Genomic DNA, 17609 nt, shown 5'->3' with positions numbered 1-17609 from the left:
TCTCTCTCTCCTTCTCCTTTTCCCTCTCTATGTAAAATAAAATAAAATAAAATAAAATAAAATAAAATAAAATAAGTAGCACATAACATTGAGGGCTCCTATGCCACAGGCACTATCTTAGTTGAAACCATTCTCTGAGATAAGTGTTACAACTATTTTACTGATGAAGAACAGAGGCCCAGAGAGATTTGGGAATTTTCCCAGACTCACCTGGCCAGTTGCTGGTGGAGCCAGATCTGAATTCAGATCGTCTGATTCTTGGCACCAGTTCACTGTTTCCTGATGGCTGCCAAGTGTGCCTGTATCTTTACTGTTTCACCAGTGACTTAGAGTAATTTTTTTTTGTACATACAGTGATACATTAAAGATCTCCACAGATCATGTTTACATATGTCTGCTATCCTGTTTAAGAAAAATTTCCAAGAGGTAGATAAATACACATTTCTGTATTTTATCAGCATAACTAAATTTCCATTCAAAATATCTTACCAGTTCTCATTCCCACTAAGTATGTCAGAAACACTGCTGATTTACTGCTTCAACAAAGAGAATTACCAACCTTATAGTAGTTGTTAGTATTATAGGTTAATAAACAATATAGAGACTATACTTAACTTGGTTAGTATTATAGGTTAATAAACAATATAGAGACTATACTTAACTTTGTTGTTGTTATTATTATTTATTGTCACTAGGGTATTGCTGGGTTTCTGTGCCTGTGCAATGATCCACCATTCCCAGTTGTCATTTTTTCTTTCTTCTCTTATAGAGATAGGTAGAAATATAGAAAGAAAGAGAGGGATAAAGAGGGGGACTTGCATCACTGCTCCATTTCTCATGAAGCTTCCCCCTGCAGGTGTGGACTTAATGAGACTTGAACTAGAGTCCTCGAGCAGGGTAATGTCATCTCTGCCAAGTGTGCCACTGCCTGGCCCCTTAAAATTATTTTTTATTTTCATTTTTTAAAAAGGGAATGAACTGGGGAATGAACCCGAAGCATCTCACATGTGCTCTTCTGATGGGTTCTCCTGTTTCAGTTTTAAAAATTCTGTATAGTTGGGAGTCCGGCGGTAGTGCAGCGGGTTAAGCACACGTGGCGCAAAGCCCAAGGACTGACATAAGGATCCCGGTTTGAGCCCTCGGCTCCCCACCTGCAGGGGAGTCGCTTCACAGGCGGTGAAGCAGGTCTGCAGGTGTCTATCTTTCTCTCCCCCTCTCTGTCTTCCCCTCCTCTCTCCATTTCTCTCTGTCCTATCCAACAACGATGACAATAATAATAATTACAACAAGAAGACAACCAGGGCAACAAAAGGGAATAAATAAATAAATATTAAAAAAAATTCTGTATAGTTAGAAAGAGAAGGAGGAAGGTAGGGAGGGAGAGTGAGAAGAGGAGAGTCACCAAAGCCATATCCATGACGTTCTTTTGTGGACTTGTTCACTGTGCTCTCATGTGGTTCAGGGGATCAAACCCAGATCTCACACACAAGCCTCCTGCAGAGATATTTCCAGGGCCCTATTCTGTAATTAAAAAAATGCTCCTTTTCAGTATTTAAAATACTTGATTGCTTCCTCATATAGGCAGTTTTTGGTCCTTTTTTGGTCATTATATAAGGAAGAAATATGCACTTTCTTGTGACTGGAGCTTTGGCTGAGAAAGGACTTCTGGAAACCCGAGGACTGAATATCAGGGCACTCCAGGAGGGTGACTTTGACCATGGACAAGGAGTCAGCTTGCTCTGATTATGGAGACATGATTCGAGCATATTTGGTTTCAGTACTTAACTGCAAATCTGATGCAACTTCTGGAAAATCCCTCAGTGGCTTTAGAAATATTTAAAAGGAGCCACAATCTACTCTTTTTTTTTTTTAAATAGACACAAACCATAATATTTGTTTTCATCCAATGCCATAATAAAAAAATCAGAACTCCTTCAAAGGGTTTCTGACTGAAAGTGTTTGAGTCATTTTCTATGTGGATGGGTTCTTCAGGGTTAATGGCATCCTCTGAGTTGAAATTAAGAACCTTGGGAAAGAAGTGCTTTTGCTCTGTGGATTAAATGTTGCTTGAATGTGCTTCACTTACATCCCTCAGAGATCTGAACTCATCTTGTAATAATTGAAGAAAAAAAAAGAGGCTAATTTCTTGGCCCTTGTGAAAACCAAGAGGGAACTCCAAAGATGTCGGCCTGTCTCCCTCAGTGGAGGGCATAGCAAAGTGTGGCAAGCAGAAAATGTAGCTGGTGAAATCTGCTTCTATCCTTCTAAACTCTTGGCTCCCACAGAGGAAGCCACCCTCTTGCAGCCAACCTCTAGGGAGCTTCCTTTTGCTTCTCCAAGATTAACCACTTCTGCCCTGGCAGCCACAGCAGGCAACCGTAGAAAGACTTCTGGACATTTTTTTTTTTTTCCCCAAGGAGTGTTTCCTTCCTCCAATCCTCATTAGTTACTGAGGCTGTTTTTTCCACTTTATTTTATTTTATTTTTTCTGAGGAAATGATGATTCTGATCTAACACCTAGCAGCTTCCGGTAGTGGTAAGTGGTCAAGAGTGTTTTTCTGGGAGTTGATCTCAGGTTTTCAAGCATGTCCCCTAGGGACTCAGTGTGTTTTCTCTGTAATTACTAGAGCTTTCAGAATAGCCTGCCTTTTCTCATTAACATGGTCATGGAATGGGGACCTATTTGATCTTCTTATGCAGCTGCTGGGAAATCTCCCTTTCTGGGTACGGGGTTAGGTCCAAGCTGAGGTGAGTTGGTGGAGAACATTCCATGGTTGGTGACACTGAAGGGGGAGTTAGTGCTGGTATGGCTGAAACTTCTGTTTCTTCTGTCTAGGTAACTGCTTTGTTGTGCTACTTTCCTCTGTGCGGATAAGGCTGAGCAAACAGTCTCTATGAATCTCCTTTATTTAAGAATGATTTTGGTAAAAGTTAGCTGTAGGGATTTTACTTTTAATTTCTCTTTGAAACTTAAAAATTACCTCTGCTAAAATCACAGGTTATGTGGCCAAGGGGAGTAACATTAATCCCCTCTTCTTCTTGGTTTGTGGGTCACGTTTTATGGGCAGTAGCTGCTTTCATTTATTTATTTATTTATTTATGCATTTATTTTTCCATGAAGTTTATATCCACTCAGGATACTGTTTAGTCTAAAATCAGTTCACGCTTTAGCTAGGACCGGTGTGTTTGCCAAACTGCCCTTTGACTTCTTTTTAGTGCTGAGATTCTTCTGCTGTTTCGTTGACGGACGTGAGAGTTTCTTGAGTCCATTATTATCAATTAGCTATTTTAACAGAAAACAGAACTGGTGAAGCACGTCAGTTGGGGGGGGGGGCTGAAGACTAATTCAAAAAGAGATGAGGAAATAAAGGATTGCACTTGGGATTTCCAACATCTGCGTCCAGCAACTTCACTTGGGCTCAGGTGTCACCTTATGGCAGCCTTTCCCACAAAATGTAGTCCGGAGTGATGCTTTCAACTTGTATTTATCTGCTTATGTGTGGTTTCACCACACGAGGATCTTTAACAATGAGGGACTAGTTGATGTTCTGTGCCACTGGAAGGTATTTGCATACATGTGCTTGTGTGTGTGTGTGTGTGTGTGTGTGTGTGTGTGTACACAAAGGAGAGTTTTATTTTCTTTCTCCTTGGTAAATTGAATTTTTTTTTAAAAAAATTATCATGTAGTAGGAAAATCCATAATCTATTATCACTCTCAAGTAAAATGAGAATCACAGCTCTCCTTGAAATCACATGTTGGGATGTATGTCTCCCAGATGCTTGCTTGACATGTACAAGAATTAGATGCTGGTATTTGTTTTTAGAATTTCTCATGAAAAGATGGCATAGAAAGCATCACCTCTACTGCTCCACCTGCATGGCACCAGCCTGAAGTCATCCTTCACTGCTTAGCAATAGGAACTACGTTTTGAATGTCATTTTACCTCTGACTAGATACTGGATGTGAACATTGAAGGATGCTGAGCACCGTCTTTTTGCAAACATGTTATTTCTTCCTTAGAAGTAACCTGCCTCCCTCAGCTGCAGTTAGTGGAGCATCTACCCTGCAGTTGACTCTGTTAGATGCTCCAGCACAAGCCAGAGTGTTTCATTTCAGTGGATACTCCTCTGACTTGTGTGTGTGTGTGTGTGTGTGTGTGTGTGTGTGTGTCTGGTTGAGTTGAGTGCTCCAGAGGGTTCCCTCATTTTATTGCCTCATCTTCACCCTCTGTCCTTTACTCACTTCTTTTTTTTTTGTATTCTTCATGAATGAGATCATTCACTCCTCATGACTCTGATGCTGCCTTTTCTACTGATGATCCCATATCTATAAATATTTTTTTCCTTCTTATTTAGGACTGAGATTAGTTGCTGTAATTGAAAGGCACTTCTAGCTTTAATTGTTGAAACATGATTTTCTTATTCTTCCACTCCACTTTCTTCTCCTCTTCCATCATGTTCTCCTTCTTCCTTTGCCACTTCAGTTGTTGTTTTAGTTAGCAGCAACTCTATCCCCAGACTCCTGAGTCAAAAATAGAGAAGTCACCCCAGACTCCTTCATTCTCTGCACCCCGACAGGTGGATTCTGAATAAGCTCTGTCAATTAACTGTACACACATTCCTAGAACCCATTCCACTTGCCTCTTGTCATTGCTTTCCCACCTCTTTGCTTGCAGTCTATGTTATGAGAATAATATCTCTCCAAAGTCCTGATGGCCTGCTGCCCTTGAAAAGAGAGATACACAGGAGGAGTAAATATGGATAAGAGGGCTGAATCTGAATCTCACACTTCTACTGAGACCCCTTTTCCCTCCTAGTACAGCCAATCACAGGTTCTTAACTACAGCAATGCTCTGTGTCACTCATATATTAAATGGAAATAGAGAACATTCTTGTCCACATAGTTCCCTCCCTCCCTTCCTCTCTTCCTCCTGTCTTTCTTCCTTCCTTCCTTCCTTCTCTCTTTCCTTCCTTCCTTCCTTCCTTCCTTCCTTCCTTCCTTCCTTCCTTCCTTCTTTCATTCTTTCTTGCATTGCTATTGCTGGGTCTTCACCATTCTGAACCGACTTCTTCAGATAAGAAGATAGATAGATAGATAGAGAGAGAGAGAGACAGAGAGAGACTTACACCATCCATTTTCCATAGTGTGGTGAGGCAGAGATCTCATATGGGGCACTCCCATGACAAAGCAGGCACTCTCCCAGTTGAGCTGTCTTGCTGATCCTGCCCATAGAACTTTGGTGAGGATCAGATGGATAGTTCAGACAGGTCCAGTGCTTAGCACAAGGCCCAGCACCCAGTGAATGGTACTGATGATGCTGACACTGAGGAGATGATGCCTTCCTTCAGAATCCATCTATGCTTTACCAGCTCTTTCTCATACCATCCTCCTCCATGCCCCTTGTCATCTGATTGCTGTGACCATCACAGCTCCCAAACTTTTTTTTTTCACATTTGGTTTGTCCAAGTGCTGTTCCTTCTGTTTGTTCATACCTCTGTTCCTTGATTAAATCCTTCTTCCTTTTCCAAAGGACTCAACTGAGAGTTACCATCTGTGGGGCTTAGCTAACTCTGCAAAGCAGATTTGAGGACTTGCTTCCCTTTGCCTCCAGGCTTCTCCTTAAAAAAAAGTCTTTTCTTTGGGAATTTTAATGAAAGTGATGCTGAGAGAAAGAATACAGAGACAGAGAGACCAGAGCATTGCTCAGCTCTGGCTTATGGAGGTAGGGGAACTGAATTTGGGAATTCAGAGCCTCAAACATGAAGTCTTTTGTATAACCATTATACTGTCTCTCCTGATCCCCCTCCTCAACCCAGCTTATCCTTCAATCAGTCTTGCACATAGTGTTCTCGTGATTGTCCTATATGTCTGTGTTTCTCATCTCCACCAGACTGTGGACATTTGAAGTACTGTGGTGGGAGCCAGTGTATTTTTGTTCTTTTCTCCTCAGTGGGGATTTGACATAGAATTGGCACCTGATAAAATATTTGTTGATTGTACTTTAGGAGGAATGACTAAAAATAACGTTCTTTTAGAATTCGATCTACTGGAAAGTGTAAAAATATATTTAAGAGAAGAATACTAGCAGTGTTCTTCTCTTGAGCTATTTGTGGGGGAGGCACTGTGCTAATTTTTTTTCTTTTATTGGGAGGATTAATGGTTTACAGTCGCCAGTAAAATATAGTGGTTGGTACAATGTAACATTTCTCAGTTTTCTACATAACACACGAAACACCCCCACCACCACACACAACTAGGTCTACCTCCACCATCATATTCCAGGACCAGAACACTCCCCTCACACCAGAGTCTTTTACTTTGGTGCAGTACACCGTGTGCTAATTTCTTTACAGTTATACCTGCGACATTACTTAATCCTCCTATGATTCATTCAGGTTATCCCTATTGGCAGTAAAAAATCTAGAGGTTAGGAGGGAGGAGGACTTGGTAGAAGTTCCATAGTTAGCAGGACCGAGACTAATTGCCTGAATTCCGGGCTGGTGGAGTAATAGAGAAGTGAAGGAGGGAAGAAAGACCACCAAAGCAGAAGAGTCATGCTTAGGAGAGAAAGGGAAGAATGAGGAGAAGGAGGTGCAAAGAGAGGCAAGGAGAACAATCTAGAAGAAGAGAAAAGGAGGCTACAGCACTGAGGAGGTGAGTGAGCAGAAATAAACTAGAGGAGCCAAGGAAGTAGGGCTCCCACCGCTTGAGTGTTCTGTGGCTGCGTCATAGCTGCATGCCTAACAGAGTCTAAACGGACTTCAGTGTTGACAGGGCATCTCACAACAAAACTAGTCTGATGGACATCAGTCTGATTTGTTGTTAAGGTGTGGTGATGAGATATAACTGTTAAGTAACTTAACAGTCTGGCTACATTCACCATCACTTTTACACAAAGACCTACTTCCATTCTTTTCACTACTTCTGTACTCCTGTCAATGTCAGTCAGCAAGCACCATGGCTGCTGGCAGCTGTCACAGACACCAGCTATGATGCAGGTGCTATTTGTAGCTCCCAACCTCGTGCCACACAGAGAGCTGCCCACACAGGGCCGATGCTCAGGCTTACTCCTCACCCCCACTGAAAACCTTCTGTTTCACCAGGATCTCCCTATTTGGGGGTTTTGTAATCATGCTTCAGTGTCCCGCAATCCTCAGGGTTTTGGGAATCCCAGGAGGTATTCTTGGTCTGGCAGCAAATATGATTTTAAGGTTGCTGACTAAGGCATTGCTTTTCAGCCTCTGGGAGCCCAAGTTCAGGTGACAGGAAAAACACCAAGGAAGTTAAAGGGCTGCCTTCAAGATTACTAATATCTAATGAACATTTGTAGTGTATGCTCCTGCCCCAGTATCCCATCCTGATAGATCCCGAGTTGTATGGAGTTTATCTACTTCAGAGGTGGTCACAACTAAGTGGCAAAAAGCAGGCACCCAAAATCAGGTGGTTTGGCTCTAAGGGACAAGCTTTCCATCATCACATCCTGCTACCCCGTGGATTGCAATTTATCTCTCAAAGTCACACTAGGGTCTGCTGAATTCTCCACTCCTTCAATTGCCTAATGGCCTTTGTTATGTGGAAAAAACAAAAATCTTCTTTTGATCTAATGTTTAAAAATTAAAAAAAATATTTATTCCCTTTTGTTGCCCTTGTTGTTCTATTATTGTAGTTATTATTGTTGTTGTCGTTGTTGAATAGGACAGAGAGAAATGGAGAGAGGAGGGGAAGACAGAGAGGGAAAGAGAACAATAGACACCTGCAGACCTGCTTCACCACCTGTCAAGTGACTCCCCTGCAGGTGGGGAGTCTGGGCTCAAACTGGGATCCTTATGCTGGTCCTTTCACTTTGCACCACCTGCGCTTAACCCACTGTGCTACTGCCGGACTCCCGATATAATTTTTTTTTATTAGTGATTTGATGATTGACAAGATTGTGGGACAAGAGGGGGTACAATTCCACACATTTCCCACCATCAGAGTTCTGTATCCCATCCCCTCCATTGGAAGCGTCCCTAATTTTTCTCCCTCTGGGAGTATGGACCAAAGATCTTCATGGCGTGTAGTAAGTGGGAGGTCTGGCTCCTGTAATTGCTTCTCCACTGGACATGGGCATTGACTGGTCAATCCATACCCCAGCCTGTTTTTTCCTATCTCCTCCTAGTGGGGTAGGGGTCTGGGGAGGTGGAGTTCCAGAACACATTGGGGTTCTGTCACATTTTCCTGTCCAGGGAAATCAGGTTGGCATCATGGTAGCATCTGCAACTTGGTGGCTGAAAAGCATTAAGATATAAAACAGAACAAATTGTTTAATAATCAGGAACATAAAGGAAAGAGTATAACAGATGAGATTTGAAGTCTTCATGTTCGAAAAAGCTAGGAAGTCTGTTTTAGGTGTATTCCAAGAGGCCCATGACTTTACTAATTTTTGCCTGGGCCTGACAGCTAATATACAGATGGGCTAAAAATATTGTTTAGAAGGATTCTGTATGAGTTGGAAATAGGAATATAAAATTGGATCAGGGCAGAGAGATGCTCCCAAATATGGGAAAATGTATAAATACCATTAACTGTAAACCCTATCATTTTTCCAGGGCCCATATTTATTCATGCTTGGAACCAGAGCCTATGTAACCTCTGCATCCCTGTTGGGATCTTTTATAGGTCTAGGCCCATCAACACTATGTTGGAGTCCCAGGATTCCTTAAGTTATTATTATTATTATTATTATTTATTTATAAAAAGGGAACATTGACTAAACCATAAGATAAGAGGGGTACAACTTCACACATTTCTCACCACCAGAACTCTGTATCCCATCTCTTCCCCTGATAGTTTTCCTATTCTTTAACCCTCTGGGAGTATGGACCCAAGGTCATTGGGGATGCAGAAGGTGGAAGGTCTGGCTTCTGTAATTGTTTCCCCGCTGAACATGGGCGTTGACAGGTCGATCCATACTCCCAGCCTGCCTCTCTCTTTCCCTAATGGGGAATAGCTCTGGGCTAACGGAGCTCCAGGACACATTGGTGGGATTGTCTGTCCGGGGAAGTCTGGTCGGCATCCTGATGGAACCTGGTGGCTGAAAAGAGAGTTAACATACAAAGCCAAACCAATTGTTGACCAGTCATGGACCTAAAGACTGGAATAGTACAGATGAAGAGTTGGGGGGGGGGGTCTCTGTTTTGTAGATAGCTAGTAGGCATATTTTAATTATACTCCACAGGGCCTGTGGCTGTACTAGTGATTTTTTTTTTTTTGTCTGAGCCTGAAATCTGATATGCAGGTGGATCCTAATTATTGTCTGGGGAGATGATATCATGGCTGGGAAAAGGACCAGAAAGCTGGATCAGGGAAGAAAGTAGCTCCCAAATATGGGAAAGAGGTATAAATATTGTTGATTGTAAACCCCATTGATTTGATGTGATCTGGGGCCCATATTCAGCTTAGGAGCCTATGTGACCTCTGCATCCCTGTAAATCTGAGTTCACATTCTGTGGTCATAAGTAGGAACGTTCCAAGCTGCCCCAATATCAGGATCCATCTTCCTCAGGTGTAGCATAGAGTATGTTGTCCAGCCTCCCTTCTCTGAGGATGGAACATTCTCTACCATTGTTGATCCATATTGAGGGCAAGGTCCTATGGGGGCCCACAAAAGGGTCTGTTGTGTTGTTCCTGATAGAAATGACTGGTAACGATGGAGAGAGGCATTTATTTGAGGTCTAGGCTCATCATGTCTATTTGGGAATCTCAGGGCTCCCCAATTAGGCTCCCAGCTGATGGGGTGGCCTGATAGTGACTAAAGAGTCATCATTAAAGTATGCCAGTCTCTTTCCCTTATTCAGCTTTTGCAGTCTTTGCTTTGATGGGGTTAGTTTTGGAGTGAGTGGGAGACCTGTAATAGGAAGTAGGTGAGGAGGGTATCTAAGTCTAAGTAGACATTATTTCATTATGAACTTGATACTAGTTCTTGATACTAGTTCTTGATACTAGTTGATACTCACTACAGATTATTATGTATTTTTGCTTTCAGGTATATATTTTGACCTAATTTATGGATACATGTGAACATATGCCCTATCTCATGGGACCTGGTCTCTATCTAGGTTTTGGGACTTTGTTAGGAAGTGAATCTCCTGGAGTGGAATTAGAGAATCCTATGAAAGGAAAGGTCTCACCTGAGTAATGAGGGTGAAGGGTTGATATTCCATGCCTGCCATCTCTGGACACAGTCTGAAGTGAAGCATGCTGAGGTGGTACTTGTTGCTTTGGATCCCCTAAGTTTTAAAGGCATTTTCAGTGACTCAAGTCCACTCACAAGGAAATAAAAAATAAAAATAAATCAATCAAATTATATCAAATTCAAAAGCTTCTGCATGGCAAAAGAAACCACCATGGAAATAGAGAGGTTCTTTAGGGAATGGGAGAAGATCTTTACATGTCATGCATCAGACAAAACATACAAAGAATTCACCAAACTCAGCAAAACAAATGCACAAACAAAACAAAACAAAAACACCCCAACCCCATCCAAAGTTGGGAAGAGGATATGAACAGAATATTCATAAAAGAAGAGATCCAAATGGCCATGAAACCTATGAAAAAAAAATCTCAAAAAAGGTGCAAATAAAGACAATAGTGAAATACTACTTCATTGGAAAGGATAATAACTAATAATAACTAATGTTGGAGAGGTTGTGGGGATAAGCCTTCCTGTACTGCTGATGAGAATGTAAATTAGTCCAACCCCTTTTGGAGAGTGTCTGGAGAACTCTCCGGAAACTAGAAATGGACCTACCCTATGAACCTGCAATTCCTCTCCTGGGGATATATCCTAAGGAATAAAACACACCCATCAAAAGAGATCTGCATATACCTATGTTCATAGTAGCACAATTTGTAATAGGCAAAAATTGGAATCAATCTGAGTGTCCAACAATAGATGAATGGCTAAGAAAGTTGTGATATATATACTCACAATGGAATACTATTCAGCTATTATAAGTGATGAAGTCACCTTCTTCACCTCTTGGGTGGAACTTGAAGGAATCTTATTAAGTGAGATAAGCCAGAAAGAGAAGGATGAATATGGAATGATCTCACTCAGGGACAGAAGTTAAGAAACAAGAACAGAAAGGGGAAGCAGAAAGTAAAATTTGCACTGGTGGTATATTGCACCAAAGCAAAGGAGTTGGGGAAGGAGGACAGAGTGCAGGGTGGGGTGGGGGCAGGCAGGGGTTGTTGCAGGTCCTGGTGCATGATGATGGAAAAGGACTTAGTTTGGAGGTGAGAGTGTTTGACAGACACCTGTCATGTCAAAATAAGAAATTGTACCCATGTGCCGATAACTGAACTATAAACCATTAACCTTTCAATTAGAAAAATCAACTGACAAAAATAAAAAGCCTCAACCAAAGTCATTAATAAGAAACAACTTTCACAAGCCTTGCAGGAAATACTGGGAGTTGTTTCTGTTCCTATAGACTTTGGACTATAATTCAATGACATATGAAATCCCAGATCTCTCTCTCTCTTTTTTTTTTTTTTTTGGTTCAGACTTCTATTAGCTCAGGAGAGTGATGATATCAGACAAAAAAAAAAAAGGACACTTATTAATGTACAATGCATAGTACAACTGTTTAGAGGGTCAGAGCGTTCACTGCAGCGGGCATGGCTCATACTTTCTGGCCCTGCAGGTAGACTTCTGTGGGAGATTAAGTTATTATCAGTAGGCTGGTAGTTGATCATGGAATTGAGCTGAGGGAATTAACTATCATAGCATGATTTCTGAGTGGACTCAGATCATTAAAGGGCATATCCATTTTAATCTGTTGCTTAAGGTGTTGAGTCACCTGCACCCAGGTTCACTTATTCTCGCTGTACGGAGAAATCTCTTTGTGGGATCCTGGCATGGAGAGGGTGCTCTTTTCTTGACACAGTTACTGAAGCAGCATTTCCAAAATGGATGTTTTGTCGTCAATCTTACTCTCAAAGTGTCTAAAATCAAGTCCTTATTTAAGTATCTGAAGTCTTCTTTTGACTTGAGTTTTTTCCCCCCCATTAGAATTCTTTTCTGTGACCAAGATCCAAAGGCTAAACTTGAAACGTAAAAACAAAACCAGAGAGCTCCAAAACCCTATTCATGCAATAATAATAATAATAACAATAACAAAAACAACCCACTGTGTTTCAGTTGTATTGTTTTATTAGAGAAATAGTGACTTACATTTGTTCTCACATGGGTACAATCTCTCACCCTTTGATGACAGTGGTCTGCGCATTAATTTCACCATTGACTTAGTTTAGGTTCTTGTTCACCATTGTGCATTGCATCCCAAGTGTCCACTGATTTTTTAATTGAGTTAACATTCATAGTGCTCTTAGCTACAATTCTGGTTACCCTTTCCCTCTTCTCATTTTTCCTGTGACTCGTTCTTATGAAACTTCTCTAGGATTTTCATAGGAAAAAGATTGTCAATCACAATTTTAGTCTTTTGTTAAGAGTATGATAAAGCTTGCCCTTGCCTCTTTTCTTCTTTGGGGGTAGCGAAGAAAAGGGGGAATAGGGAGATGGGTGGTGGAGGAGCACCCTGTTAAGTGCACGTAGTACTACGTGCAAGGATACACGCTAGGACCCGGGTTTGAGTCTCTGCTTCCCACCTGCAGGGGGTTTGCTTAACAAGCAGTGAAGTAGGTCTGCAGATGTCTATCTTTCTTTCCCTCTACCTCCCCCTCTTCTCTCAATTTCTCTCTGTCCTCGTAAGTAGAAAGTGGGGGGGGGAAGACCGCCAAAAGTGATGGACTCATAGTGTTAGCATTGAGCCCCAATGACTGGAGGCAAAATAAAAAAGAGGATGGCATATTTATGTAAATATTGTTGGCTTCAGCAGTATTATTGAATTTCAGAATCCTGAGTTCCTGCTTCTAGAGCTGAATTTCACTTTAGCAAGCATCTTTCTTTCCCCTCATTTTGCTTACTCTCCTTTTTCTCTTTTAGATCTTCACTGATTCAAAAGCTCAACAAAAGAAGACTTTTCCTTTACTGCAACATCTTTTAGAAGTGGACTGAATGTCAGTTGGATATTTCTTGGTGAGTTGATAAATGTCCAAGAAAGAAATGACTGCATTCTCTCTCTCAAAGTTGGACTAGGGTCTTTTCATGTGTTACAAGGAAAACATCGCATTGGAGGTTACGTGGACTAGGATAACAGTTCTTAGTTCATTTGATCTGTATGTATTAGGAGAGTAGAAAGTCTTGACTGACATCATTAATAAGAAATAACTTTCGGGGGTCGGGCAGTAGTGCAGCGGGTTAAGCGCACATGGTGCAAAGCTCAAGGACTGGCGTAAGGGTCCTGGTTCAAGCCCCCGGCTCCCCACCTACAGGGGGTTGGCTTCACAGGTGGTGAAGTAGGTCTTCAGGTGTTTATCTTTCTCCCTCTCTGTCTTCCCCTCCTCTCTCCATTTCTCTCTGTCTTATCCAACAACAATGACATCAATAAAAAACAATAACCATAACAACAATAAAACAAGGGCAACAAAAGGGGGAAAATAGTTTCCAGGAGCAGTGGATTTGTGGGGCAGGCACCAAGCCCCATCAATAATAATCCTGGAGGTAAAAAGAAAAAAAAAAAAGAAAGAAAGAAGGAACTTTCGCAAACTTTGTAGGAATATTGTTTCATTTATACAACACATTTATACAACAGTGACTTTCACTCTGGATTAATTATGAAGAAGCAAATATGGCTAGAACCAAAAAAATGGGTTTACTCAAAATCTTTACAATGAAACATTTAAGATACCTTGGAAGTTGACACTAGAGAAGTTAAAAGTAAAGAGATAATTACCTGGCTTCAAGATAATGTTAGGAAGAATATGGAATTGCTTTATGTTTGACTACCTGAGTTTTTAAAGTTAGAAGTAGTTACAGAAGAGCTAAAGTAAGAAAAGTATGGAATTATACAGTTATCTTTCTCCCTACTTACCTTGAAATTACAGAAATATATTTTGGCTGATGTTTTGTTGTGGTTATCTGTTTGTACTCATCCCTCAAACCAATCTAGCAAATCAACAAGGAGAAAGAAAAAGGAGCCAATATTCTTTTTTTTTTTTTTTAAATATTTATTTTATTTATTTATTCCCTTTTGTTGCCCTTGTTGTTTTATTTTTGTAGTTATTATTGTTGTTGTCATTGTTGGATAGGACAGAGAGAAATGGAGAGAGGAGGGGAAGACAGAGAGGAGGAGAGAAAGATAGACACCTGCAGACCTGCTTCACCGCCTGTGAAGCGACTCCCCTGCAGGTGGGGAGCCGGGGTTCGAACCGGGATCCTTATGCCGGTCCTTGTGCTTTGCGCCACCTGTGCTTAACCCGCTGCGCTACAGCCCGACTCCCCATGGAGCCAATATTCTTGCCAACTGCCTAAGAGGTTGAATTTCTTTTTCTGCCTGCATTACCATTGTTAACTGTCAGGGTATACGGTTCCTTTTGTTAGCTTCTTTGAAGAATCATTCTCCCTTTTGCTTTCTCCAGGGACTTGGAACCCGTGAAACCAGAGCATGTTCACTTATTCTCCAAAGATCATTTTCAAGCCCTAACAAGCTGGTTTAGCACTGGCTGATGAGTCTTAGTCTTCTGGCCAGATGGGGCCATCGGATACAAGTGTCATTGTCACAGAATTCATTTACCTTCTCCTCTACTGCCATTTTTGTGTGTTATTTGTGTGTTTTTTTTTGAATGAGTATATATGAAAATCATGTTTGTCCATGCCATCTCATGGGAAATCTTTATAAAAAAATTCTTTTTGTGTCTGTTTTTTTTAAAAATATTTTATTTATTTATTCCCTTTTGTTGCCCTTGTTGTTTTATTGTTGTAGTTATTATTGTTATTGTCATTGTTGGATAGGACAGAGAGAAATGGAGAGAGGAGGGGAAGACAGAGAGGAGGAGAGAAAGATAGACACCTGAAGACCTGCTTCACCGCCTGTGAAGCTACTCCCCTGCAGGTGGGGAGCCGGGGTTCGAACCGGGATCCTTATGCCGGTCCTTGTGCTTTGCGCCACCTGCGCTTAACCCGCTGCACTACAGCCCGACTCCCCTTGTGTCTGTTTTTAAAGGCAGAGTTATCCTGTCATCCTTATCCTCCACAATTATAAATTTCCCTATTTTTGAAATTATTCTCTTCTAGTTGCCAATCATGACTTTTCTGTTGCTGAGCAAATATTGTAATGAGTGTAGTGGCCTCCAGCTTAGAAAGACTCAAGAGGTAGCCCAGGGGGTTAAGTGCACGTGACACAAAGTGCAAGGACTAGCATAAGAAAGACTCAAGACATGCTAGTACTTGGGCCTGGGGTCTGGAAAATATTAATTGCTGAGAGTTGGGCAACAGCACACGTGTTACCATGTGCAAGGACCTGGACTCAAGTCTCTGGTCCTCATCTGCAGGGGAGCTTCATGAGTGGCGAAGTTGTGCTGCAGGTGTCATGCTATCTCTTTCCCTTTCTGTGCCCCTTTCCTTTTAATTTCTGTCTCTATTAAAAAAAGAAAAAGGCTTCCAGGAGTGGTGGATTTGTCATGTAGGCACCGAGCCCCAGCAATCACCCAGGTGGCAATTAAAAAAATGAAAGAAAAGGTTAATTGCTTAAAGAAAAATAGCTTTAACATTGGGAAGCACTTGTTTTGTTCCTCATAGATGCAGACATTTTTCATTCTGTCACTTAGCATATGTTTATTGAATATTGCCACAAGGCAGGCATGCTTTAGATATATTGGAGAGGCAACTCTGGACAAAACAGATGTGGCCCTTGCCTCCTTGGGATTTGTGTACTAATGGAGAAATATCCAGAATCAGTAAATGCTAGAGTGATAGCACTCTGACAGGGGAAGCTCTGGTTTCTGTGAGAACACATCAAGAGCACTTCTCTTATTTCTGATTTGGAGGTGTGGGGGAGGCCTGTTAGAAGGAAGTGATGCTGAGTTGATGTTGGAAATATGAGTTGGAGTTTAGTTGAGAAGACTTTTTTGCATTTATTTATTTATTTATTTATTTATTTATTTATTTATTTATTATACCACAGTGCTGCTCAGCTCTGGTTTATGGTAGTTCCACAGACTAAACCTGGGACTGTGGAGCCTCAGACATGAAAGTCTTCTTGCATTACCATCATTCTATCTCCCTGGCCCTAGTTGAGATGATTGGAAGTGGGATTAGGTGATTACAGGCAAAACAGAATAGCATGTGTGAAAGTCCTTCAGATGAAAGCGGCTGCGTGGGACCTTAAATGAGAGTGGGTGTCGGGGCAGAATAGGGACAGCCAGGAGAAGTCAAGTTAGAAAGATGAGAAAGGCCCAGACTGTGGAGGCTCCAAGGAATCATGTTAGAATTTGCTTTCTTTCTAAGATCTATGAGAGGTAGCTGGTGAGTATTAAGCAGGGATGTGAGATGATGTCACTGACCTTTTATAATGGTGATTTTGACTTTACTGTGGACTCAATCTTTGGGTAGCCAAAGCTCAGTCAAGAGACCTGTTAGAAGAAATGCAGAGAAAAAGCAATCACATATCAGTAGGCATGTTCTAGGGACAATGGCTGACTAGATTGGGCCAGAGAGAGAGGTGAGGAGTGAGCAGGAGGGCTTTTCTTGGGCAGCCTGGGTGGTAGTTTATAGAAGATATGGAGAGGAACAGAAGAGTTATTGATGGGCTATATTTGATCCTGTACTTATTGTAGCAGCATTTGGTAGCAGTGCCCCGATTTTCTTGCTTGGATTTCTCAATTTTAATAATCAATCCCCAGAGAAGCAAGGGAAACCACAAACTGTCTCATTGGTCAGACACATGTGGAGACAGATAGCTGAGCCTTCAGCAGGCCGCTGCTTTTCCTGGAAGTCATGGATGGGAACTCATGGATCTGGATGTCAAACAAGGAGAGAGATGACGGTTTCAGGCTTATTAGACTGGGAGATTCGTAGTAGGGTAATGGGCGCGGATGAACGGATGAACTTCCTCTGTAGTTTCCTTTCTTGTAACTGCTAAACTCGAGGCATTTCTCTTCCTGTCCTCTGGTCTCTATATGACTGACCAACTTCTTCTTTATGTATGTTCACTGTGTCCTGTATGATAGTTCTTAGAGCAGGAGCAGGCCAATCATTTCTCTTCCTAGCTAAAGAATCATGCTTCAGTTAGTTCCTCTGCCTTGCCATCATGTATTTGCAAAGCTACTGACATTCTTTTTATAAATATTTTATTTATTTACTTTAATGAGAGTGAGAGAGGGACACACACACACACACACACACACACACACACACACAGAGAGAGAGAGAGAGAGAGAGAGAGAGACAAAGAGACAGACAGAAAGACCAGACACTGCTCAGGTCTGGTGTTGGTGGTGGTGGTGTTGGGGATTGAACTTGGAACCTCAGAGCCTCAAGCATGAAAATCATTTGCAGAAACATTATGCTATCTCTCCAGCTTCTGATGTTCTTTTCTGCTATCTTTTGGTCCCTAAATATTAGAAATCATGTCTTTGTCCCTTTATTTACTCAGCTGAAATATTTAGAGTTTACCATTAGAAGGAAATTAGACCACATGTAGGTAAGAAGTGAAAGAGAATAATG

The 17609-nt window shown here is 41.5% G+C and overlaps 1 protein-coding gene across 1 annotated transcript in view; it reads left to right on the top strand.

Moving 5' to 3' along the window:
* Positions 1-2278: 2278 nt before the first annotated feature.
* The window catches only part of ATP8B4 (ATPase phospholipid transporting 8B4 (putative)), a 255344-nt gene continuing 240013 nt past the window's right edge, over positions 2279-17609 (top strand). The window contains exons 1-2 of the mRNA XM_060174644.1: positions 2279-2536; positions 12990-13082. The gene's annotated coding sequence lies outside the window, so the exon portion shown is untranslated. The remainder of the gene's footprint in view (positions 2537-12989; positions 13083-17609) is intronic.

Source organism: Erinaceus europaeus, chromosome 16 (genome assembly GCF_950295315.1).
Source record: "Erinaceus europaeus chromosome 16, mEriEur2.1, whole genome shotgun sequence".
NCBI lineage: Eukaryota > Metazoa > Chordata > Mammalia > Eulipotyphla > Erinaceidae > Erinaceus > Erinaceus europaeus.
This window is presented reverse-complemented; position numbering and strand designations above follow the sequence as displayed.